We start from the raw sequence: 25038 nt of genomic DNA, 5'->3' as shown, positions 1-25038 counted from the left end.
ATGTTGATAGTTTGTCCGAGTGAGTGGAGGTGGGCGTGGCTTAGCCATAGGTCAATTTTGACATCACTTTGATGTAACAAGAATTAGCCCAGATACATGTTGCAAGTGTGCAGTGGATTATGGGATACCAAGAGAGAAGAAAGATACAACAGTTATGTAGAGTAAAAGAAAGCTGCATTTGAATCAGGGGTGTCGTGATATACTGGTATTGATGTAACTGTGATAATAATAATGATAATAATAATAATAATAATAATAATAATAATGATAATAATAACTGATATTTAAGAATTAAATTCATGACGATAGTTAAAAGGCAACTCAATTATGTTGTTGGGTGGACAAAGCCAGAACAGACAAAACATGAAAATGATTTCAGAAGTGCTGGATTAGTTGCATGATATTATCACATCCACAGCACTGTAACTGCTCTGTTTGTATGCTTTTTTAAGAAGAAGGAGAAGATATAATTTATTATTTCCTGAGGGAATATGTTGTCATACACACAGGCCTGAAACAGGACCTATACATGCATTAAATGGAGAGGTGTCAGAGTGAGGGGGCTGCCTTGGACAGGCGCCCTGAGCAGTTGGTGTTTCGGTGCCTTCCTTAAGGGCATGTTGGCAGTGCACAGGAAGCGAACTGGCACCTCTCCAGCTACCAGTCCACACTCCATATTTGGTCCATATAGGGACTTGAGCTGGCGACTCTCTGGTTCCAAAGCCAAGTCCCTATGGACTGAGCTACTGCAGCTCCATTTTTAATGCACCATGTCCTACCTGGATATGACACGAGTGAGCGCCAATGACTAAGTTTGATTCATTGATTCAGAGCTTTCATTCTGAAGAGCCATTTCCTTTTGTACAGTGAGTTACTACTTGACAGAGACAGCAAACTAGCTCGATGACATGGCCAAACACAAGTATGACGCTGAATGTATTAAACTGTGTGGACCTTGAACTAAGGACTAAGGTGAAATCATGACCCCAGGGCTGGACCAGTTGGGAACCACTGCTTTACGTCACATAACAGAGCTCCATATTTAACAAATTCAGTGTAGACAGAGAGTGTCCGATATGACCAGGCCCGCAGGAGAGCAGCTCAGCCTTGTAGCAATTTTTTCCCAGTGGTCACTCGGGTATTGCAGCAAAAATATCGCCTGCTGCCCAGAAAGCTTTATCTCCAGAGTTCATCTTTATAAAAGACACGCCTGTAAAACTGTTGACAGGACACCTCAAAATGCAAACAAGGTCAATTATGAATCTTGCTATTCTGAATTTTTGAGTCATGGTGGTTATATGTTTTTAAAACTTTCCTCAAGCTGAGAAAATCACAATGTAAAGTCTATGAGCTGAGTGGGAACTACTGCCCATATTCAGTGGGCCGCATTTTGTGGAGGTAAACCTGGAAGCTAGAAAACTTCTTGGGCATATGCACCAGGCAAGCAACTCAAATGGAATAATAGGTGCCATTTTGGCATCTGGTATCTAGTTGTTATTAAAATTTGTGGATGTAGCATGATGTATTGCGATAATCCAATACTTGCTTGTTGTTAGGACACGGTTCATGGTTACAGACTTTCTGTGCTCCTCCCTACACTCATATTTTGAGTGTAATTCATTTGCCAAAAAAAGAGAGAAAATGCACAACAAACAAAATTAGAGATGAACTTGACTGATACCATTATTATTATAATTATTTCGAATTTTCCAGATACATCACAAATAAATTGTTAGTGTAAACTATTAATACGGACATGTGTAGTGAAAGTCTGATATCCTGCCAGCCCTTATTTGAATGACCCATGAAGTAGGACACACCTTTCTGGCAACATATTTGTTCTACAGATGTGGACTTTAAAAGAGGTAAGACAATCCTAATGTTATCAGACCCACTATCTCAGCTGTCTACACCTCAAAGGAAGAGGTACTGCCTTAAAAATCTTCCCCCCTGAGGATCACCAGTGTTACCAGGTGGAGACTCAGGCAGGCTTATGTATGTAGGTCAATAGAGATCATGGATCACTGAGGAGTGACTGAATGTTGAGTGTCGCAGGTGCAAAAGCCGGTCTACTTAGGTAAGTGCATGTGAAGCACCTGCTGTCTCCCTGAACACAGAGACGTCACTGCGTTTTTATTACAGGAACATGATCTCTGAGCATAATCAGGAGCACACTGAGAGGTTTGAGCCATCATTGTTTTGTTTTTTTTCAGACAGGCACTACTTGCTTTCAAAATTATAAGTCCTTTATCGTGCTGGCTGACTAATCACTAAACGTGGGATTCATTTAAAATGCATTGTGTTGAGTTAATTTTTGTAAGCTGAAACCATTTCGCTCAGTGGAAACAAAGCTTTTATTTACTTTAATGTCACAGATGAGAAACAACAAATTGTGAAGACAATAAAGCCTCCACAAAAAAGCATTTTAAGTCTTGTGTGTGATTTATCCTGGCTTCATATGAGTAGAGGAAATCTCCACTAGTTGCTAGGCTAATTTCTACAATGTAAAATGCCATAGGCTTGTGCTAATAACGTTGGCATGTTATATTTGTTTGGAAAACGTGTTTAGTGTAAGACAGTTGTTTTGTTGGTGAACCTTGTGTGTTGTAATGGAACCGAATGTTGTAATGTTACCTTTGTTAAATGTTGCTGTTGTACCTGGCTTCATATGAGTGGAGGAAAAGTCTGCTAGCCGCTAGGCTAATTTATACAATGTAAAATGCCATAGGCTTGTGCTAATAACGTTAGCATGTTGTATTTGTGGGGAAAATGTGTCCAGATAAAGACAAGTGCTTTGTCTGTGAATGCTGTGAGTTATAGTGAAGCTGATTTGTGTACTTGTGTTTGAAACTGTCTCTATTAAGCCATGTTTAATGTGTGTTTAATGTGTGTTTTGAATCTGAACCTAAACCTTACAGCACTTCACAGAAACCCCATCGATGACTAGTGTTTTCGAGGTGTAACTGCAGAGTGACACAGACACACCACCGCACAAGTATAAATACTCACAACAGTGTAGGCCACGTGCGTAGGCTACAGCGTAGGCTCTGCAGCAGACACACAAGTATAAATCCCGCTTCAGTCTGGCAGACACATTCACTGTTTTTGACTCTACAAAGCTGTTGGTCTAGTATTGTGGATGAACTGTGTGTGATATTTGGTGTGCTAATATAATTAGACCTCATGTGCCTTTTACTCAGTCTCCTGGATGGTCATATTACGAATATCAAACACAAGAGACTCTTCAGTCTTTTGACTTTTGATACCAGGGAAAAGATTTTGCTCTTTTGGACCAAGGATGCTGCAGCAACAAAAAAGTTATCGCACAATCTTATAATGCAGTGTGTTCCCAATGAATACATCTCTTCAGTAAATGCTTCTCGTAAAGTCTGGGAGCCTTACTCAGAGTACATTGGACCTACACTGCCATCTTCATTATTAGAGGGATTAATTAATTAATAGGATTTCCTAAATCAGCTTAGCCAGTCTTTGTACATTTCCTGTAAATCAGTCTTCCTGTAACCATGCCATTTGTCTAAATAGGCTGTTTATTTGTTTAATGCTGCCTTTATGTTGTTGTAGGAGGTGATGAAGGTTCTGGATGATTATGCCCACTATTTGTATTCTTATTTTATTTTCATGTCATGTATGAGCTGCTTTGTTCTGTCTTGTGTATAAAAAAATGTAATACTTATACCCTTTAAACTAAGATAGTTTAAAATGTACAATAAGTATGCCTTTTTCTGTTTTCACAATTTTAGAAGAATCACTGTAGTCAAAGTACATGTTATAAAGTCGAAGGATTTGTATAGTGCCCCTGAATCCCCATATTTTTATAGCAGCCCCGAAATGTCTTCACAGCACTGGCTATAACTGTCAGATATTTTAGGATTTGGGTGGTTTTCGGTCAATATAACAAAATCATGGATTGTATTTTTCAATGCATGAAATTATGACAATAACTCACAGAGCAAGCGAGTGTCAGGTTTCATTTTGGAGGACCCCTGGTGGCTGAGCGTTGCCTATGCCTTGTCATTACCTCGTCCACTGGGTACTCATTTGAGATGCTAGTATTTTCTGCCTGTGTGAAATTACAGTAATGTTACAAATTGTTGCCTTTCCGGTAGAATCGCTGCTACAAGATTCCCCGACAAAACATCCATCAATCAACTCGTACTGGCTGCAGTCGTGATTCATTGGCCGTTTATGTGGTTTTGAAGGCTGACATTTGGCTGAAGGACGAGATCATATAGTGTACAGTGAAGCCCTTAGAGGGAAGGGACCTCAGATGCCGACATTCAGGCTGCGGAACTGTAATCTGCCTCCAAACACACAGAAACACTGAATGTCACTGCAGACAATACCCACACACATAAACGTGCGCAAACAAGATCACTGTAACACCAGCATGTGACACGGATAGAGAGACCTGAATGCTTAGTCACTCTAAACATTCCACTTTAGCAATCATAACTCCCCAGCAGGCTTTAAGGGCTCCCATGCTCGGAAAATCTATCACACATTGTTGATGCGTGTTAAGGCATGCCACTGTGACCTGCTGATTGCTTTTTCACACGGCGGCCACTGAGGATGACTGCATGAATATTCCCTCTGTTCCCACCTGTGTGCCTGATGGGAATATTAAAGTGTGCAAATGCATATACCTCAATGTAGCAAGCTGAATCCTCCAGGCAGGAATGTTAACAGCGCTTATTCTATGCAGCTTTTTCAGGAGTAGAAAGTTTGACAGATAAGCCACAGAATTAGGAGATCATACTTTTATTCGCCTCAGGTCTGCAGATGTAAATGCAGTGTCATGCTGTGTGACTTAGCAGCAGAGCGTAAAGCATACACACTGCCGGAGCATGAAGCCGTTAATAAGATTTACTCAAACATGTATGTGACCAAGAGTTGCCTTAAGGTTGCAGAAATGTGCTTGTGACCAGAGGATTGCTGACGTAAAACCCTCGAGTGACCCCTCTCTCTGCACTGGAGCTGCTTACTGACCCACAATAGAGGACTGGGAGGGTCCATTTCCATTTTAAAGTTTCTCCTCTTTCTATTCTGTCACGGTCACATCTGCTTTGTCCACGTCTCTTCTCTCACCTGCCTTTAGTCCACCTGATAAAACTCCACAGTGTGAACCTTGCCTTTGTTTCTTTGTTAGCAGCACATGTGGTTATATTTCAGAGTGTTTGTTTCCCCTGCTTTAACTCAGTCCTGCAGACAAAACAAGCCGAACTACAGTATAACAGGCCAGACACGTGTTATTTAAATCTCCAAGCAATGAGCGCTGAACCATAATAAGCACACTCGTTTTAAAGTGCGCCGCTGAACATCCGCTCCGCAGTCATATTTGCTCAAGTTAAAGATCTGAATAATCCCCGCCTGTGACCTTATGACAATAATTGCCAAGACCTTATATTTCAACGCTAGACTGATTCTATAGGCTAACAGTTCAGTGCAGTATATACGCTGGATTAAATTTACATTTTTAGCTGGAATATTGTCTCACTCCTCTAAAAGATGAGGGTTAGAGGAGGTGAGAGAGTAAATATTACTGTACACAGAGCAGGACGTTGACACCAGAACCCCAGGTACAAGTCCAAACTCCTGTCTTGGGTTCAGGCAACAAATGCACTTTGGTTAAGATTAGGGTAAGATTGTGATTTTGGTTAAATGTTAGTAAAAAAAAGTAGAGCTGCCAATTAATCTAAATCAATTGCATACATCAATGTTTGCTGTGAAAGTACTTGCTGGATTTTGGATACAGTCGTCCCTCTGTCTTCTATCACCGAAATTGGTCTGCAGTCCATTGCAATCCATTTTGTAAAGCAGTTAGTTAGTCGGTCACATGTAGACTTACTCAGTTTGCGTCGAGAGTGGCTTGATGAGGCTGGCTGCTAGTGCTGCTAGCATCAGAGGCTGTGCTAGCTCGGACCTCCGGGTTCGCCGCTAAATGCTTTGCGTCGAGGTGATATTTCAGGCTTGAAGTACTCCGATGATATGAAACTTTGCCATGATCTCTGTCAGCCATTCATGTTGCTGCTGCCAAACTAACTGTGCGTTCCAATCCCCATGCTACCATACTATTTAGTATCTCAGGAAACAATTTAGTATGTCCCTATGAATAGTATGTGAAATGCAGTGTGCCAGAAATACCAGGATGTTCTACAGCATCCGGTCCGATTTTGCAGCATGCAAGCCAGCATGCTTTTCTGGCTGTTCTGACCCACAATCCTCTGTGCAGTGGGCGATACGTCACATCGGCTGTCAGAAGTCGAAATGATAAATGACGGCGCATTCAGGTGACTGATGACCAGTTGATTAGTAGTAATAGGAATATTAATTGTTAAATCAAAAGCAATCACAAATATAACCAACAAAAGGGCTTATGTAGTAAATAACAATGACAGAGAAATGTTTAGCCTCTGTAAATTTTAATGTTAGAATCTACAAAATATGCAGTTATTTCTTATTGCAAAATAACATCAGAGCTGTGAATGGCATTTTGTTTTATCTCCGAGGTAACAGATATGAGTAAGAGGGTCAAAGTTCAGGGTGTAACATTAAGAGGAAGTAGTGTGTCCTGATTGTGTGCATACTATATGCAACAATATGTACTTTTCAAGGGCAGCTGCAGCTCATACGAAAGTACTAAGGAAAAGTATGCCATTCAGAGCGCACCCTAAATCTGTTCTCCTCTCTGCTGCTGTCAGCTGTCATTTTAGATGGAATCATCATCCTCTTCACATCCAGATCCTCAGCTCAATCTTCATGTCATCTCATCACCACCAGTGTCTAGACTCCATGCAGAGGTTCCCTAATCTACTACATCGTAACCATCCTCCTGGAATATATGACATCACGCCGGGGTCTAATCACCAAAGACTTTTCACGTGTCTCATACTTACATGCATATGTAAATATTCTTTTTCTCAAAGCGAGTCTCTGCTGATTGAAATATCTTCAGTATCACCTTTTCTGCGACTTAGCAACATTTCTTCATTATGTTAATAGTAAACATAATTTCCTCTGGATTACATTTGCCTCACAAAGTATTGGCTGTTTCACATCAGTTGTATACAAACATTACTTCTAGGAGACAGGGCTGAAGTGATGTAGCTCAGAGGGATGGTGCATGTCGTGATACCAGGACAAGACGGCTGCCAAGCAGCAGACCACTGCTCGAGACCAGTGACATTTCCAGCTCTTTGTGGCAACCAAACCGGGTATTTTAAGCCAAAACATGACCTTTCCCTAACACTAACCATGTGGTTTTTGTGCTTAAACCTAACCACACGTTAACCACAGTGTTGTCAAAACACAAAATTGAAAACTGAAACGTAAAGAAATGTGAAATACCAACATTTATTCCAGCGATTGCTTTGGAATGTATGAACTGTGTGCTCTCTGGGCCTAAATATTTGCACTGCATGTGGTTGGTTTGTATTATCAATGCACATTGAAACTGTGATATGAATCAAATACCTAAGATTACACAGAGACTTGCCACTGCAGCAGCACTGTGAGTGATTCTGTACATACTGTATGTAGCACAAGGGAGTGACTTGGCACACAGGTTTCCAGAACACCAGTCCACAGTGAGTCATGGAGGTGTGTTTGTCAGTGGAAATTGGACCTAATAATTAAAATATATGACTCTGAACAGTGTTCCTGGCAGTGTCTGCTGTAAAATGCAGCTTTAATTAGACTAAGGATAAAGAAAGCATACGTCCAGCTTGATTTATAATCTCTATAAAGTAGCCTATTATTGCAATTTGTCTTGTTAAAAAGTACCCTGTTGAGCAAGGACCAGCCCAGAAAGTGTTTTTGCATTGCGCCACTGTCAGCATTTTTCCTGAAGGCTGTGCACTAATAAAGACAGCAAACAGCCAGGTTGTCTCCTCAGCTTCTGATTCTCTGCCAGAACACAACTCAGGGTACTCAAGTAAATCTGCAGAACACAGTTCAATAGATAGATAGATAGATAGATAGATAGATAGATAGAGTGCAGACCCTTGTTGATAAATGATAAATAGCATTGATAAATGCTATTTTTATTTTCTACAATTCCTCTAATTTTACACAGGAAATTATGTGCAGTGTACTTTATCTTTTTGTAATACAGTACAATATTTCTCATTGAACTAAAATATGGAAGTTACAGGTTCAGTGTGTAAAATTTAGGGGGATTTAGTGACCTCTGTTGGTGAGAATTGCATATTGCAACCTGCTGAAACTTCCCGGTTAGAATTCCTGCAGTGTTCATTGTTCAGGACCCAGAGATCTAGACAGCCACATGCTAATGATGTGGACTGATGTAGGGCAGTGGTTCCCAATCAGTGGTTGCAGTCCAAAAGTGGGTCACGAGTCCATTCTGAATGGACTTCAAGTGACCCGCACACTCTGTTTTGAAGTACAGTGAATTTCCAGCACAGAGCTTTGATTTTGAAGAGCTGTTTCCTGATGTAGAGTGAGTGACTAATGAACAACTCTTTGACAGAGACAGCAAACTAGCTTGACGATATGGCTAAACACAAGCATGATGCACCGTGTGGACCTTGAGCTAATGACTAAGAAGAAATCTGGAACCCTTGGCTGGACCAGTTGGGAACCACTGATGTAGGAGATGTCATCCGAAAAAACCCCACACAGCAACCTTGCACACTGATTGTCATGTGTTTTATTGTTCTGTTTGTTGCGAAAATTCGCAATATGTGACAAAATGAAAAGACACATTTCCCCCTTTGCCTCTCTCCACTGGAGTTACCGATCCTGGTGCCACCACAGTCCCAGTCTTGCATTTGGCACTGCGGCTGCATGAAGGGGTGGAGTCAACCCAGTCTCACTCTGAAGTCTTTGAAATTCGGTGCTTGGGCATTAACTTGCGGCTTCAGTCACGGACAAACAAAGATGTCCTTGAACAATGGCATGATACGCGACTGGTTGCCATAATAGTTTAACGGTGCTTGGCGGTGTCAGGGGGAAAAGTGGCGGGACAATAAAAGTTGAGGTGCTGAAAGTCCAAGTGGGGTGGGCGGGAGTGGTAGTGAATGGGTCCAATAGACACCGACTTGCACCTGGGAGAGCAGTGTTCAAAGCCAAACCCTGTTCTTTTTTCCAAACCTAACTATGTGCTTTTGTCGTTGAAGTAAAAAATAAAGTCAACCGACGTGGTGTGTTTATTTTGAAAGGGACTGTATGTAAATGGTAAATTTCCTGTGAAAACAGAAGTGTATCTTGAAAGAAGACAATGCATGTAACAGGCAGAACTTGACATGGCGTCCCAGAACGTCCATAACGTGAAAGGTCCATGACCAAACATCGATATGTGACGAGGCTGGAGAGAGAATGTGTTGGCGGAGCTGCACTCCTCCTCTTCATCATCCACCTGAGCATAACTATCTGACCTGTTGAACGTGAGCTACCTGAGTTATGAAATGATTCTGTGCACCCTGTTCCTCCGTCTTGTTACGGCTGTATCCTGACGCCATATTTTCTTCACTGATGCTTGGTTAAACATTTTTAATTTTTTACTATAGGGCTGACGTGAAAATGCAAATGGCCCTATATAGAACCAGTGTTTGGTGGTGCAACATGGCGATCTCTGTGGATGAAGACCCGCTCTTTATGTAGAGACAAACTGTGTATTCTAAGGCAATGGTGTGTAACACTTCTTATTTTCAGGTGATTACACACGAAAGAAAACACAACTATTATATTATATTCCGTTCCTGCCAATATGTCCCCTAAATCCTGCACACTGGACCTTAAAATTACAACAGTGAGGTGATAAAACTGTCTGATTGCAGACATGAGAATCTGAAACATAGACGCTGGATTAATTGGGATGTTTTCATCTCTCACTGAGGTTAATTGCACTGTGACTGGCTTTGTGAATGGAGCCAGCCAACAGAGCCTCCCCCTCTTCCTCCTCCACCCTCCTCCTGGAGCAGCAGTGCCAAATTGGGAGCGCAGGGTGCCCAGGTGCCAGCAGAAAACAAAAATGGGATCATATATCAGATGAGCCGAGTACAGAGACACACTCAAACTATCTGTGATTCCCAACCCGCAGAGATTTCCCCTTCCTGCTCCATCCTTACACACCGCTCCGTGTCACCATGAACACAGGAAGACTCATGGTTGGGTGCCAATCCCTCACCTCGCTCGCCGTGCGCCCTCCCCCCTCCTCCTCCTCCTCCTCCTCCTCCTTCCTCCGTGTAATACAAACCTCGTGATCACCCATTCAGTGGTGCCTGCGTCTGCTGCTCTGGGGGAAAAATAATAAGCCGACTAGCCGAGGGGGCAGGCAAGCCTAAAAGTATCCGGGAGACAGACAGGTGCCGCGGAAGTTTACACTCGTAGAGGCGCATCTCTCCGCGTCTTTTTATCATTATCTGGGATAACGCGAAAGAGACTGTAACTGGCGGTCATCCGGCACCCACTGATCCTGTGTAAGTGATTCTCCACATCAACTCACTGCGAATAGGTGACTGTTAGCGTGATGTGATGAGCAGGAATTAATGATTGAAGCATCGCTGTCAGACGTGTGTGCGTGATTTACAGGCTCAGCTGCACGCTCGCATACCTTGATGTGAAAGCGCACGTTTGTGTGAAATTGCAGTGATCACCTTTTTTCAGTGGCGTTTGCTGCAAGCTGCCTGCTGCACTGTCCATATATAGCTGACCATTTCTCACCGCAGGATTTCACACAGATGTTATCATGCAGTCAGCTGCTGTCTGAATGAAATGCATAGGTTTCTAATGAGGAAAGTGCGGCATTTTGTGTGTGTGTGTGTGTGTGTGTGTGTGTGAGGTGGATGTGATCAGGTAGCGCTGAGAAGAAACTAAAACCAGATTAAGGAGGTGCAAAATGTGACTCATCATGGCTTAATTAGCAGGAGCTATTAAAAACAAAGTCATGTTTTGTCTCTTGGTTGCAGAAACAAGCTTTAACCCAAAGGAATGCAAGCTGAAAATCCAGATTTGGCAGCCTCTCCTGTGGCTGTGCAGGTGGCTGATCTGGGCTCGGTGCAGTTTATTTCTTGTTTTGCATCCTGGGTGACTGTCACCTGTTGACAACAACACTGGGGTTATCTTGGGGAGCTCTTAAGGTAGACACCAGGAATACATTCACCCACATGCCGGGTGAATCAGTTTGCTATTCTGAGCTTTTTCATTCAAGGACAAAAAACCCCACAGCCAGATTTACAACCCATTCTTAGAGTTTGTGTTCGAGTAGTTCTCAACACTTTGTCACATGCACGGTGACTCAGAGAGAAGATTCAATTAGCATCTGTTTATGATTTTAACACTTCAGGTCACAGTGTGTTTGTGTGCGAGTGTGTGTGTGTGTGTGTGTGTGTGTGTGTGTGTGTTCACAGATCAGCTGCAGCATTCTCACCTTGCCAGCCTCTTCTCTTGCTCTGCACTGAGTGGTAATTGGCCAGGTAGTGATGGATGTGACACAACAGGTGGATGTCAAACAGTGACAAATGATCAAGGGCTCTTCCTCATTGGGAGCCTTGGGGTGAGGATTTGAATGCTCACACTGTGTGTGTATGTGTGTGTGTGTGTGTGTGTGTGTATACAGTGTTTATTTGTGTCACACTAAGTTAAAAAGCCCACTGATGTTTTTTTGGCATGACCTGAGCTTCATTTAAAGTGGCAGCGTTCTTATCGACAGTGTTGGCTTGGCAGTTTTCTAGGAGCATCGTCAGTTTGGGTTGTCACAGTACGAAAAGTGCAAGTGTCACTAATAACATTAATGCTGACTGTGTTCGATTCAGATGTGCCAGTGAGCCAGCTTGCAGCAGCTAAATGGAATTCAGCCATCAGTGATTTTGTTACTTGCACCTGTGCCTCTGTGGGAAAAGGCCTGTTCCCCAAATTTCAGCAGGATAAATCATATAATTATCACGGGTGTAACGATCCAGTGATCTGGACTGATATATCAATTCAGTGATCAATGATCCAAATCATTGACGCAAACATTGATCCATATCATCCTAAGGATACACTTTCATTTTAAAAATCTGTTACTGTCAAACAGCACCAGGCAGATAATGGCGAGCAGCCAAGAGAAAGATGGTGAGGATAATGTTATATTTTCAAAAATAGTTTTCAAAGCATGCATCAGATTTGTTAAAATGTACATTCTGTATTTTTGTTGGTTTTATGTCATTTGAAATGTCATTTGCACCATTTTTTATGAAAAGTAAGACTGAATGCTCCTGAACATGTCATGGTGTAACCACAAAAGAATGATAAATATTAAATGTTTTATCCACCTACAGTAGATTTAAGTGTACTTAGAAAAACAAAATCTTTATTTCAAAAGCATTGTATTGAAGTAAGATATTTTTGGAGTTTTTCTATATTTAAATTTTAATGCATTTTGGCAATACTGAGCAGGACAGTTCCTAAAAACACCCCTTTTTTTCTAAATAACACGTGACAAATTATGTAAAATTTGTAAAAAAAACACAGTGTTGCACTGCAAAAGTGGATTACATTTATTCCACATTTTACTCCACATTTATTTTCCTGTATATAATCATATTTTTATGAAAAAATATCAGTTACACCAAATGACACTGGGTTGTGTCAATTGGTGTAACTGATATGTTTTCATAAAAATATGATACACTGCCTGACCATGTTCCTTCTACAGTCAAACACCATTGTTTGTTGAAGAAATTGACACTGAAAATCAAATATGATAGTCAACAAGGTTAAGTGAACTTAAAAAAGTGAAAAAAAAAAAAACATGTGACAACAATGAGCTAATTTCTTCTACTGTAAATTCTTTGCTAACAACAATCATTTGATTTTAAAATTTAACTCATGTTTCATGTTTTTTGTATTTTAAATTCTGATAAGGGCATAAGTGACCTGACGACAACAACAACAACTCCTAAGAACGTAATTGGCCCTTGCTGCAGCATTAGCATTCATTAGCATTCATTTGTATTAGCACTCTATGACGAGCCATTTTTTCCTTGTTAGGAACTGGCAGCTAATGGGGAAAATTGATTTTATTTATTTAGTTTAATTACTTTAGTTTTCTATAAATGTGTCATATATTGTAATGAAATAGCAGAAATGTAAATAATTGTATTTTACAGACAGAAATTTTAATGTTTGAGTAACATTTCTACTTTAAATGAATTATTGGATTTTTAGGTATTTTAAGCTACTGTACAAGTTCAAAAGTAGATTTTTTTTATAATACATCTTTAATTAGCATCATAAGCTGCTGATATCTAACAAATTACTATCATAAACTGCTGATATTTGACATAATTGCCTATAACAGAAAGGCTCTTAATAGGAGTCAAATGGTGTAACCGGTTACACCATTTGACATTTCATTTTAAAATCAAATTTGACAGGCATTACCATGGACAACTGTGTAAGCACATGGCCTTTCAAACATAATTTTTAAAGTAAATGTTCATTTTAATGTTTTTTATGAATTATTAATGTTTTTCATACCATTTGACATGTACACTTACCAAACCTGACCAGAGTCTAAAAATGTCAATTTATGAGTAATTTTAAGAGATTCTAACCTTGTCATGCAGCAGTTGTGATCATCAGAAGTCCTTCTCTGTAACACCATTTCCTGTCACATGGCCTTCTTTACAATATTATAAAAACGGCCGCTTAAATGGTGGTTACACCACTTGACACTTCATGTAGTTTACTTGACTTTCATGATTCCCCAAATTAAATTTCATATTTAGAACAATTGTATTCCATTACCTTTATTTAATATAAAAAAAGTAATAATTTAAAGATCATACCAAACTAGTTGATAAGGTGTTTTATTGAGAATTTTAGTGTTTTTAAGCAAGTTTAATTATTTGGTGCAAGTTTTTTTACACCACTTAGACATTTTTGCCATTATCCTCTAATATATTCTCTCAAAATGTATTAAAAGCAGAAATTTATACTGGATCCACACAAAATTAAAGTTTGTAAGTTAATTGTACATTTATTTTCAAATTTTAACCCTTTTAAATTTGACTAAACCATATGGACACACAAAAAAAAGTAGCGTCACTTCATTGACCCACATATGTTATTTTAAGAATCCTCACATCTCACTGACCACATGTCTCTGTGATGCTAAATACTTCAATAATTAAAACAGTCCAATGTTAATATACAGTAGACTACATACAGTTTATGATACAGTTTAAATGGCCAAAAATGTGAATAATTGTATTGCAGGACGATTTAAGGTGTGCCCCTAAATTTTCTGCTTGTGCTCCTAAAATGTTTCAGTTAGAGGCTACAGTGCTTCGACTAAAAAAAGTCAGTCTGGAGCCCTGAACTTGCTGCAAGTTGGTGGTTAATTGATCCAAGTCAGTAGGTACACTGAGCCATGTGGGGGTAACTTTACCAAAATACTTTTTAAGCAAAATTAAAACAATAGAATAGAAAGAGCTTAATTCGAAAGATGTAGTTGTTTTTATTTAATTCATTTTGTCCAATTACTTTCCAAATTGATTTTGAGTGTTGGGGAAACCGGAGCATCCCGGAGAAAACCCAACTTAACATAGCACTCAGACGTTCATTCACTGAACGTCTGAGTGCTATGTCATCGCTGCACCATGCCAGAAATTCACAGGTCAACTGGTGGAAGATCTTCTGCCACACATGGCTCCACTAATATGACACCATCCAGAGGATCGGGCTCCGAGGATGTTGCTGGTTTGCTCGGACAGGGATGGACAGATGATGTGAAGTTGTCATCTGGGAGTTGGGAAGGGATATTGTAGTCTGGGAGGTCGGAAGGCTGCCAGTCATTTGGGTAAAGGGCTGGTGGTTCCTCTGCAGCCTCTGGGGCAACAGATACCCTTCCCAGGACTTTTTTATTGATCCAGAATTTTACCCTCTGCTGCACTGGCTTTGTTGCCTTCTGAAGGAGCAGTTGAGTGCGTCTAAGATCTTGTCTCATACTGTAATTCTCCTTCTCTAATTTATTGACCTTGTCAACATAAACTTGTGTCCTGCTGAGATTGCTGAGGCCACTCTTGGTGACCTTTCGGTAAGAGCTGAACGTTCTATCAGCAGAAGCAATCTTCTCTCGCAGCTCGTCCTCAAGGTCCAGATCCAACTTCACTTCATGAGGCCTGTAATTGTGAAGGTAGCGCTTGCAAAGCTCAATGTACTTGGATTTTAATGACTTAAAATCTGACATTGAAGAGCTGCATGCCTCCAGATCTGCCTTGAAACGGCGCTGAGTGGATTCCAGTTCACGGATCTTTTGCTTCTGCTCAGCCACTTGTGCTGTTAAGTTCTTCTTTTGGCTCAGCAGGTAATTTTTGGCGTCCAATGCCTCCAGCAGCTCTGCGCCGGCTTTCTTTACCCAAGTTTTTGACTCATGCAATTCAGACTTTAATTTTGACTGGAGAGATGCGTGGCCTTTTGTCAGATCATTCAGTGAAGTCTCAGCATTAGTTTTACTTTCTAGTGCTAACAGCCAGTCTTTCCATAACATTGCTTTGTCTTCACTCAGAGAAGCCAAGATCCCCTCCTGCTTCTGAATTATTGTGTCTTTTTCTCTGACAGCCTCCCGCAACTCATGTATTTCTGATGTCAAATCATTTTGATCACAAATGGTCCTCTTTAGCTCCCAATGTTGTTCCTTCAGCTCCCTGAGTTCATCTGTAATCCTAATGTTTTCTAACTTCTTTGCGGACAGTGCACGGCTGAAGCTCAGTTTTTGTTGGTGAAGCTTTTCCTCTAGACTAGCCAGTTGTAGATGATATTTAGTCCCCTCCATGAAATGGTTATATGTGAATTCTGTCATCTCAGCAACACGTATTTTGTCATCCTCTCTTTTCTTTTGCGCAGACTCTGCTTCCCACTTTGCCTGTTCCTTGGCTAACTTCCTTTCCCAGTCCGCATTCAGTCTAAGGAGATCAGACTCATGCTCCTTTTTCAGTGCAGCGACACTTTCGTGGCTTTCGCTAACCTTCTTTTCCACCTCCTTTTCCAGTCTCTCTATATCGTACTTGTATCGAATGTGCCATTGCCTGAGTTCCCTCTTGAGGTCCACTGTTTTGTTGAAAAGTTTTTTCTTTTCACAGTCACTTTGTTTTTGCATTGCTATGGGAGTTTTTGAATCTGCCTTGAGAGTCTCATTTTCTGCATGCATATCATGAATTTGTACTACCATTCTCGCATTCATTTCTATCAGCTTTGATATTTGCGAGCGGAGGTATTCAGGATCCTCATCATTCTGTGCTGCTTGCGTTTGTGGTCGTCGTTTCTCCATCTTATGGAATGGTGCAACACTGAATGAAGTGTTGAGATGAAGTCCAGTGCCATTGAGAATTTGTAATTCACAATGTGGCATGGGGCTATTTATAAACTCTCCCCTGGCATGATATGATGTCACAAAGGACATATTAAAGGATGACATCATCATATTCTGTTCTAGCTCCGCCCACAAGCCCACAGCAAATGGCCACCTTAGAATGCTAAGGTTCTATCTGCGTTCTGAGTGGTTCTGAGACACTGAGTTTCAAAGTTTGTGCATTCCAAACAGCAAAGATGACATGTGGAACAGGTCTCTGTCATTCATGAAAATGGCAGACACCCTAAAGTTATTGTGAATGTAAAATATCAAAATCCTGTCAGCTTTGTTAATGGGGTTTTTAGGGAGGGGTCAAATGTGGATAGAACCTCCATATCCCAAGAACTCACTCTCTGCTCAGAATTATGAGGTTCTGTCTTGTAAAACATGACAAGAGACAATGACTTTCAAAGAGTACAAACAGTTTACTTATAATTTGTTTTAAAACAACATTAGTGTTGTCACAGAGCGTCTACATTCTTATTTAAAGAAGCATTGCAGGTTAAATGTCAGTGATAAATATTTTGTTCAGTGTAGAGGTCAGTTTGAGGTAGAAATATGGTTGGTTATTAAACACATTATTCCAGGAACCATTAGTTTAGGTTTTTCTTGGGTTAGACAGCAATCAGCTACTGTAACACATCTAACCAGGACTGTACTGCACAGAGAGTGGGACTGGTAAAGTGTAAGGATGTTCCAGGTATTCCCTGTACTAAGGATGGCAGATTGGGTTAATTTTGTTAATTTTTAAGGAAAGAAAAATGCAAATGACATAAAACACAAGGCCTTTCCTTTTGGTCTGGTGCTCCACTGACTCAGTGAGCTTTGGTACCACTTTTTAAAGCCCTATCGGATAGGGCTTTAAAAAGTCACACGTTACCAAAATAATATTTTGGTAACGTGTGATTGGTCCTCCCCAGCGCCGCTCTCTCCACTGACTTTGTGGGTGCGTGTCACCGTACAGTTCACGGCAGTTCATGAGGGAACGACACATACACGCGCGTCACCGTAGTGCTCCACACCGGAGCGCCGAGTGTGAACGGTGAGTCGGTTGGTTCAGTAAATAAACTAAACAAACACCTGTTGATGTTAGGCTAACTGAATGGCGTTCCTTGGCAACTCTTTGCTAGATAATGAGATGCTAACGATCTAATACTAGCTGAGCTAAGTTTGGCAACTATTAGATCAATATTATGCCAGAGAACATGAAATTCCACCTCACATGCTCCATCAGCAATCATAGATGTCATGTAGTGATGACACAGTTCACATTAATGTTTGTAGTAAGATGACATGATATAAACAGTCTTGAATAAATAGAGTGTAAACACTATAAATAATAGCTCTTTCAGTGACAGTCTTCAGCATCCATGGTGTGTGAAGGTGAGACTTAGGAGAATAGAGATCCACTTCTCCCAGTAAAAACACCCAGTGAGTCATATGTATGTAATAGATATTGGGTGTAAGTGCAACATTTTGCACACAGTTGTATTATAATGGTTTTGGAGCATTTACATTTTTGTTGATTTACTTTATTTATGTTTAACATGATGAAGCTGACTAACTTGTGTTGACATTATGGCTGTTGTTTAGCCTATATACATTCAGATGTTTAATGAATTACACAATTGTAAAACATACAGTATGTTTTCCTCAGGCTACAACAATCAAAATCTATGACTGTTGCATCTCAGATTGTCCCACTGTTCACATGTCTGGCATCAATATATTTTTTGTCAGATGACAAGTAGTAGAGAGACTGGAGGAGATGGAGGAGATGGAGGAGGAGAGGCAGGAAGAGAGACAGAAGGAAATGGAAGAGAGACAGGGGGAGATAGAGGAGAGACAGGAGCCTCACAGATGAGATTGAATCGTGAAGGATATATGTTGATAGTGATATTCAGCATTGTGACTAGGGGTAAGTAAAAATATTGATTCATGCATAATATATGTTTTTTACCCGATATCAATATCAATTCAGGTCACTATTATCAACCCAGCTGTAGACCGCAGGCTGGTACTGAAGTTAAGCCCCTTCGGAGTATACTGTTATTGTTATTATTGTAGTTTACCCTGGGAAGCACATACGGACAGATGTGGTGAAGTTATCAGTGTACGTATATTCATGTAACTGATAACATTAAAGAATACATTAACCAAGACATTCTTGTATTTAGTGTAGATATCTAAATATGCATTATAAAGTAGTGATCAGTTTCACATGACGTGAAATTGCATTAAAAAATCATCAATGTACAGGTCGCCGCCATGGAGCACTTTTATGTCCCTACCAGTGTGAAAATCAAACCTACGCCCTTGGAGCCAAAACAAAAAAATGTCCCTGTTTCAATGCGCAATACACCTCCCGACCGCTACATTGGATGTTGGTGGCGCTGTGGCCCAATTGACACCGGGATTGCACTCAGAAGAAGAAGAAGAAGAAGAAGGAGAAGAAGAAGGAGAAGAAGATGATCGATTTCCCCTGCTCTTTTCAGATATGTATGTTAATTGTTTGTGCTCTTAAACTTTAAGTAACTTTAATAAATTTCGAGAGCTTTGTACATATTATTTTGAGGTTTCAATGCAGCTGTAAAAGTATACTGTAGGTTGATGCCTAATTAATTTAGTCTGTTTTATCTATACAAAACCATTCCTCTATGCTGCTTTATAATTGTATATTAATTACTGTATATATAGTAGTATATACAAATTAGAATAATTTGTTACGTATGTATAAAGCATCATATACAGTAGGTGCGTACATTTTGTTTTAGACAAAATTAATTATCAACCTTTACTCATCTTTCAAAGGAATGTGAGATTTGTTCTTGGATGTGTTCTTGGTTCATTCTTCATAGATGACAGGGTTAAGTCTGTTCATGAAGCTTGCCACCATTGCAAAGCTGGTCCTGGTGTTACCCCACTCCAATGCAGATGCAGAGAGAGAGAGAGACTAAAACCAGGAACAGCCTGGCTCTGGATGGAATCCTGTCATCAATAATGACAATAAAGATGGCTGGCCTGGAGTCCTGCTTCACGTGGGAGCCCTCCACAGAAATCATCAAGGCCTCAAAAAAGGCCACAAGCAAGTCCAACAAAGCACATAGATCTTAAGGACTTTGACAGTAGCCTCCCTATTTTGGGAATTGTTTGTATAAATGGTTAAACTTTAATTTATTTATTTTTTAAATTTAAATTGGTATTAGCTGCATGTAGTTTGGGGATGTTCAAAAATGTCACAATAACATAGCTTTTAGGGGTTTTCATTTTTATTTACATGTTTCTTGCATGATGTTGCACATCTGTTTACTATTTGATGACTTTATTTTTATACAGAATCCCAAAGTAAACATGCACAAATTTGAGCCATGCTGTGTCTTGTGTCTTACTGTTGGGTCAGCTGGTTCAATTGGTACACTCTGAGTTAGGCTAATACATTGAAAACTACTGATGTATGGAAAATGGTATATTTAAAAAAAAAAAAAAAAAAAAAAAAAGTTTTTGCTGTATGGTAATGACGCTGAATGGGCCATACAAAAAATTGCAGTGTATGTGGCAAAATTTCGGTTGGCCCCACCATATCTCACTCCAAGGTTTTTTGAAAAGTTGGCAGCCCTGCTATCCATTTAGAGGTGGAGAGAAATAGAGAATGTTTTGTGAAGTACCGTAAATGTCTTTTATTGTATTTTCTGTTGGCTCTGCTGACAGCCAGCTAGCTGCGTTCACATGTGGAAATACAGTGCCCACTGCCCACCCTCCATCCTCCACTGGTTAGTTAACGTTAGCAGCTGGGCAAGGCGGGAACTAGCTAGTGGTGGTGCTTATTCACATTTACCGCTGTTAACACTGTCCTGGTGGTGGGATGACATAGCTGCGGAAAAAAAACTGCGTCGTACTACCCTAACCTGTAATCTTCTATTCACAAATAAAACGGGGTCTGCCCATTTTTCCGACAGCCCATTGTTCCGACCATATTAAACCCATTGTTCCGAAGTCCTGTTGTTCCGAAATCATCATGATGCCCTGTGGTTAAGGTCTGGTTAGGTTTAGGCACAAAAACCACTTGGTTAGGGTTAGGAAAAGATCATGGTGTGGGTTAAAATGAAAAAGAAAGTGGCAAACACATAAGCTGTGAGCCTGCTTCGCCTCAAGCCTTTCCCAGCTGACCCAGAGCCGGTCGCGGCGCACCATCAAGGCAGAAATATGCCCGCCGGGAGCCGTTCAGCACCGCAGAGAGCTCCCCACACAACCCCGACCCCAGAGTTAATAACAGGAGGTTATGGTGTTTCATTCTCTCCTCTCTATGACACTTGTATCTCGACCAGTAGCCTACTTTTGTTGTGTTGCTGATCTTCTATGGTACACAAATACAGTAATAATCACATATTGGAACAACAGGATGTCGGACTAATGAGAGATCGGAGCAATGAGAGGTTGGAACAATGCTACGGCACCAATAAAACATGACCTTGGTTGGTAGATTCTCCGGGGAAGCCCTCTCCCCATGCAATTAGGGACCATTCTACACGGTACCGCTGGCAGGGTGGAAATAAGTCTAAAGCGGCCTTCACATGATAAGAACAACATGCTTCGCTCACCGCCAGGTGCGGCGCAGTGGTGCGGTCAAAGTTCAAATAATTTCAACTCTGACCGCAGCGCTCGGGCGGAAAATCCAAACGGTGCACGACACCAAGGGTAGCGATGCTGCTTTGTCAGGCGTTGCCGCCCTCTCCATAGACAAACAATGGGACAGCCAGCGCAAAGCGGTTTTACAGCTGATCATGTGTAGAGGCCTTAAGTGTAGAGGAGATGGACCAGGTTAAGCGGCCGACCTCCGAAGCCCTCTCGCCTCTCCCCGCAGTTAGGGACCGTTCTCCAAGGTACCGCTGCTTCTCTTCTCAGTTTCTTTTCTGAAGTACACAGTAAACTCCATAGTTTTGAAATAAAATAGTGTGGGTGTGCGCAGGTGCAAAGATGCATTCTGGGTGGGGCATGAGCGACCGGAGCAAAATTGGAGCGAGAGATAAGGCTCCGCTCCACCTTATAAAAAAATAGCCGCTCCCCGCTCCCGCTCACATGCTCTGGTAAGCAGCTCGGTTTGAGCCACAAAAGCCCAGGTAGCTGTGCTGCACTGCTAATTGTGCTAACAGAGCTAACAGTAGTTAGCAGTGTTGGAGTAACACGTTACAAAAGTAATGCTTTATGATGATGAATTATCTTTCACCACACCAGTAACTGGTTCATATAAGCCTAACACACTCTCCTCTGCTGAGCGTCCATCAGCGATTATAGCCTCAATATAGAGATTATAATTAACTGGAGACAAAAATTCAATTTAAATTACGGCCAATTTAAATTAAATAAATTTAATTTTCTACTCCACATATATCATAATGTATCTATGTGTCTATACAAACAAATCCTGAGTAATGCCAACATTACAGTGGTTGGCCATTATGACATAATATAAATATAAAAATCTTTAACAGCATTAACAGCAGTTGTTACCTCTTCCCAGGTTGTTAATTTACCTGTCGCTGTCACACCACTAGGCCTACTAACAGACGAAAATAAAATATTTGTTCTCATCTCCACTTCACTTAAAATAACTTCAACCTCAGCGTCAGAAAAGTTTTTCTTTTTCTCTCTCTTTCTTTGTTTGCGGCATGTTTGCAGGTTGACAGGATGTACCTATCCGGAGTCATTATCACCTCCATATATGGTGGTCACTGGCTATTCATGGGCGGGGGTGTATGCTAATTGCTGACTAGCAGGAGTGTGCTGTGGATGTTCATGAACATACTAGGGCTGTAGTCTCCTGGTTGACTTGTCGATTATTTGGTTGCTATGCTCTCGTCTGACCAAATTCTCATTAGTCGAATAATCGCTGTGTTACTTTCATCAGGAGAAAAGTGCTACATCCACAGTTTTCCAGGATTAATCCATTATTTCCTGCGGTGGGGGGACAGGCTAAGTTACCTGCGTTGTTGACAGAAAGTTGGACTCGCCCACCCTCACGCTCAGCATCACGGTGATGCAGACCTGTATGTTTCTGTAAGCTGAAACCATTTCCCTCAGTGGAAACAAAGCTTGTATTTACTTTTATTTGCATTTTATTGCATTTTATTTATTTTTTTATTTGCATTTTAAGACGTGTGTGTGATTTATCCTGGCTTCATATGAGCAGAGGAAATCTCCGCTCGTTGCTAGGCTAATGTATACCAAGTAAAATGCAATAGGCTGGTACTAATTACGTTAGCATGTTGTATTTGCTTGGAAAACTTGTTTAGTATAAGGTGAATCCTGTGAGTTGTAATGGATCCAGTTTATGTGGCGTTACCTTGGTTAAATGTTGCTGTTGTCCCTGGTATTTTATGAGAAGAGGAAAAGATCGCTAGACGCTAGGCTAATTTATACAATGTAAACAGTGTTTCCTCTAGGATTTTTTTCAGCAGTGGGGGTGGCAGGGGGAGGGGGTGAGAGACATCCCTATAAATCTATTATGAGTTACCTTCTACAGCTAATAAAATCTACCCTTTTCTTTTCTCTGGTTCGCTGCCCTATTCTCCAAGACGACAGACTCTGACCTGGTGCTCCAGTGACGATGTCACCTTCAAGATCCTACGAATAACGTTAATTCCAATAGGAGCCTTCCCCCACTCCCCCCAATACTTTAGCACGCTGCTGCTAAATGAATGTAGTGGAAACACTGTATTTACCTCGAAATACATCAGCAGTGTGGAAATGTTTTAGATGTTGGAGATAATACGGGACAACAGACAGACAGAGCACATGTCTGTGTATAAACAATGCCAGAGATAAGGGCAGCTGTGACTCAGAGGTAAAGTGAGTTGTCCACCAATTGGAAGATCAGCACTTTAAAACTGGGCTTCTCCAGTCCGCATATCGAAGTATCCTGGGCAAGATACTGAACCCCAAATGCTCATGATGGCTATTCCATTGGTTGCAAGCATGTGTGAATGGTTACTGGAGTAGCAGGGGGCACTGTGTATGTAGCCTTGGCCACCAGTGTGTGAATGCTTGTGTAAATGGGTGATGTGACATGCAGCATAAAAGCGCTGTTCTGTTTTGTCAGGAAACATAATTACTTAAACCAATGGTGAGTTAGAAAAAGTATAAACAATACATCTACAGTAATTTGTTGTGCTATGAGTTGAGGAAAACTATGCTAGCTGCTAGGCTAATTTTTTCAGTGTAAAGATTCATTCGGCAATATGAGATGTGGCTGATTTTTGCGCATTAGTACCTGTTATGGATAACTATCAATACTCCTGCCAGTACTCTATTACCAGTACTAGTGATGACAGTACAACTAATGACAGCTCACCATTGCCACTGGTTCTCCTCACACAGCAACTCAATTCCCCTGCGATGGCCATACTTTCTCCTGATTCTTGGCCGCTCCTGGTCTCTTAGACTCCTAGCAGGTTTATAATTGTATGGTTGTGGTCCGTCATGTGTACATGAATACACATTATTGACCTCTTATGTCTCCAAATCAGCATTTTCATCCATATTTGCCATTGTTTAATTTGGCCTCTCTGCCCCTTGTTACGTCACACCCGGTTGGGCTTTTCTTGATTCAAAAGTAAAAATCCTCATAAAAACGACTCGAGTGTCACTATGTTTTATATTTAGGTATATTTCTTTTCAAATCTAGTGTCTATATCATTTTCCTGCAAACTGATTCACTGGCAGCTTTAACCTGCGAGTTGCTCTTTAAGATAATAATGGATAACTAGCAAAAAACACTTGACATGTCCTTGAACATTATTGAGATGACTTCGACAGTTTTGTTAAACGATCTTGCTGTTAATCCATGTTACCTTTACTTTCCGTTTTTTTCTTGCCCGTGTGTCCTTTTGTATCAGTCTGTGTCCCCTGTCAGAGGTTTTTGTGGGTTCATGAATGCAGCGCAGACAGAAATCTTCTTTTTTCCTTAAGCAGCAGTTTGTGGAGTTTTGAGACACGGAGTGCATAATTGACTCCTCTCTATGCCCCGCCCTTTGTCATGTTCCGTTAAGCTGTGGTTAAGAGTAAGCATGGAGCCCACACTGTAACTTCCTGCACTCCCTGAAGAAATATCATCATATTTTTGTTAAAATGAAAGAGTAATTCCAGAGAGAAGCAGACAGAGGGGTCTACAGTCTGTGTTTGAAGGATATATCCAGGATGTCAAACTGACTCAGCAGCAACAACAGGTTAAAAAGACAAAGATAGTTAGAAGCTAAAGCTGAACTATAGGCTACAGATCACAGTGTAAAAGTGAACCACCACATCACTGCTGATCACCACACAAGACAATGAATATAAAGGGAAACCTAGCTGATATTGAACCAGCTGTGTGGCATTGCAGTGTGTGCAGATGCCTGATCTCAGACAGGCAGCGAGCTCTGGTGGAATTCAAACAACACCATCTGCACATACTGTGATGACACACAGCTGGTTGAATATCAGCAAGGTTTCCCTGCTTCCCTTCACTGGTTCCTGTACAGCAGGGTCGGTCTTTGTTTCACTGTTATAATCATTAAAAAGCAAAAGCAGTATGTATACATTCAGTGGGCTATATCTTCAGTAGCTAGCTAGCTAACCCTACACTTTTCAGGGTCTGATTTTGGTTTTGGAACAGGGAAGAAACGTAT

At 40.9% G+C, this 25038-nt stretch overlaps 1 protein-coding gene across 4 annotated transcripts in view; it reads left to right on the top strand.

The window, feature by feature from the left end:
• Positions 1-10250: 10250 nt before the first annotated feature.
• Positions 10251-25038, top strand: part of myripb (myosin VIIA and Rab interacting protein b) — a 188586-nt gene continuing 173798 nt past the window's right edge. For all 4 annotated transcript variants that reach the window (XM_033638873.2, XM_033638872.2, XM_033638871.2 and 1 more), the window contains exon 1: positions 10251-10457. The gene's annotated coding sequence lies outside the window, so the exon portion shown is untranslated. The remainder of the gene's footprint in view (positions 10458-25038) is intronic.

This window comes from Epinephelus lanceolatus, chromosome 20, assembly GCF_041903045.1.
Source record: "Epinephelus lanceolatus isolate andai-2023 chromosome 20, ASM4190304v1, whole genome shotgun sequence".
Taxonomy (NCBI): Eukaryota; Metazoa; Chordata; class Actinopteri; order Perciformes; family Serranidae; genus Epinephelus; species Epinephelus lanceolatus.
The sequence above is the reverse complement of the archived record's forward strand: the minus strand, read 5'-3'. Positions and strand labels throughout refer to the sequence as shown.